This window comes from Macadamia integrifolia, chromosome 12 (assembly GCF_013358625.1).
Source record: "Macadamia integrifolia cultivar HAES 741 chromosome 12, SCU_Mint_v3, whole genome shotgun sequence".
Taxonomy (NCBI): domain Eukaryota; kingdom Viridiplantae; phylum Streptophyta; class Magnoliopsida; order Proteales; family Proteaceae; genus Macadamia; species Macadamia integrifolia.
The window spans coordinates 30,941,152-30,943,940 of NC_056568.1; positions in this window are offsets into that span (position 1 = coordinate 30,941,152).

Sequence of the window (2,789 nt, forward strand, 5' to 3'; positions counted from 1 at the left end):
ATCTAACGTGGTAATGGTCCCGAAGGTAAACGGGAAGTGGAGGATCTGCATCGACTTCACCGACCTGAATAAGGCCTGCCCGAAGGACGCATACCCTCTGCCAAAGATAGACCTACTCATCGACGCCACGGCGGGATACGAGGCGCTGAGTTTCATGGATGCATACTCGGGGTACAACCAAATCAAAATGTCTGAGGCTGATGTCCCGAAAACATCCTTCATAACTGAAGGTGGGTTGTACTGCTATGAGGTCATGCCTTTCGGACTAAAGAACGCAGGGGCCACCTATCAAAGGTTGGTGAATAAAATTTTCAAAGGAATGATTGGCAAAACCATGGAAGTGTATGTGGACGACATGCTTGTGAAAATCCTGAAGGCGGAAAGACACATCCAAGACTTGGAAGAGGCGTTCCAGGTGCTGCGACGGTACGTCATGAAGCTGAACCCGGCAAAATGTGCCTTCGGAGTAGCCTCGGGGAAGTTCCTCGGCTTCATCGTCTCGGAAAGAGGAATCGAAGCCAACCCAGTCAAAATACAAGCCATTCGGGACATGAGGTCACCCTAGAACGTGAAGCAAGTCCAGGAGCTTACGGGTCGGGTCGCCGCCCTCGGAAGATTCATGTCTCGGTCTGCAGATAGATGCCTTCCTTTCTTCAAAGCGCTGAAAGGGACCAAAAAGTTCGAGTGGACGGAGGAGTGCGAAAAATCTTTCGAACAATTGAAGGAATACTTGGCTGCACCCCCGCTGCTGACAAAGCCGAACACCGGGGATGCCTTGCAGCTGTACCTTGCTGTATCGGCAGTTGCTGTAAGCACCGTACTGACGAAAGAGGAAGGAAGGCAACAACGGCCAATATACTACGTCAGCCGAACCCTTCTAGATATCGAGACAAGATACCGAAAGGCGGAGAAAGTGGCATACACCCTCGTGACGGCGGCAAGAAAGCTGAGGCCATATTTTCAGTCACATACGGTATGCGTACTCACCGACCAGCCCCTGAAGAAAATACTGTAGCGACCAGATATGTCCGATCGCCTGGTAAATTGGGCCATAGAGTTGGGAGAGTTCGACATCCAGTACAAGCTGAGAACCGCAATTAAAGCACAAGCCCTCGTAGACTTCATAGCGGAGACGACGATCCCCGATGACCCGCAGGAATTTACCGAGGAACAAGGAGATGAGGCTTGGACACTGTATGTGGATGGGGCTTCCAACAGCGATGGAAGCGGCGCAGGAATCGTGTTGGTAAGTCCCGAGGGTTTCAAAGTAGAATACGCCCTACGGTTCGACTTCTACGCCTCCAACAACGAAGCGGAATACAAAGCGATAATAGGCGAAATTAATCTGGCTCGGGCTTTGATGGTGAATACGAGGCTAAAGAGCAGAGGATGGCCGAATACTTGAACACTGTGCGAGATAGGTCAGCGGCTTTCAAGGAATTTGAGGTAAAGCAGGTGTCACGAGAAGAGAATGCTAGCGCGGACGTATTATCACAGCTGGCCACTTCCGACTTCGCGGAACTTGGACGAGCGGTGTATTTCGAAGTACTACCACAGCCAAGCATCGAAAAACCCCGCGAGGTATTACCCGTAGGTGAAAACGGCCAAAGCTGGATGGACGCCATAACAGAGTACCTCAAGGAGGGAAAGCTCTCAGAGAATAGGGACGAAGCAAGAAAAGTAAGAATGAGGTCAGCGCGCTTCTTCCTGAAGGATGACACGCTATACAAGATAGGGTTCACCTCACCATACCTCAAGTGCCTGGATTTTTCCGACGGTGAGTACGCGCTCCGGGAAGTGCATGAAGGGATATATGGCCAACACCTTGGAGCTCAGGCCCTGGCGCACAAAGTACTACGACAGGGCCTGTACTGGCCGACAATGAGAAAGGACGCAGAATCACTGGTTAGGAAATGTGTCAAGTGCCAGATGTTCGCCCCCGTGCCTAGGCTACATTCTACCGAGCTCTCGTCCTTATCTAGCCCAGTACCGTTCGCCATGTGGGGGATGGACATCTTAGGCCCGTTCCCCCTGGCCACGAGACAAAGGAAGTTTGTCGTGGTGGCAATCGACTACTTCACGAAGTGAGAGAAAGCCAAAGCCCTAGCAACGATAACCGAAAAGAACGTAAGGGACTTCTTCCAAAGGGCGGTAGTATACAGATTTGGAATCCCCCAGGTAGTGGTTACGGACAATGGAACACAGTTTGCCAATCCAACTTTCAACGCGTTCTGTGAAGCCCTCGGCATCAACCACAGGAAAACCTCCGTCGGGTATCCATCGACCAACGGGCTAACAGAAGTAACCAACCGTACGTTACTCCAAGGGATAAAAAAGAGGCTAGATGATGCCAAAGGACTATGGGCAGACGAGTTGCACCACATTCTCTGGGCTTACCGCACTACTGAGAGGTTAGCTACCGGAGAAACACCCTTCATGTTAACATACGGCACCGAAGCTGTACTCCCAGTAGAGATAGGGGCTATTACCCATCGGATTCGGTACTACAACGAAGACGAAAACGACGGAGGGCTCCGGGAGAATCTAGACCTCTTGGCAGAAACCAGAGAAGCTTCGCAAGAAAGGACCGCCGCCTACCAGCGGAGGGTCGCTAGGCACTACAACGCCAAAGTTTGGAAGAACGAGTTCAGGCAGGGCGACCTTGTCCTGAGAAGGGCGGAAGTGTCGGACCCAAGACATCAAGGGAAGCTAGATCCAAACTGGGAAGGTACCTACAGAGTCTCGAGGGTAATACGACCAGGGTCCTATCACCTAGAGACTACAGGGGG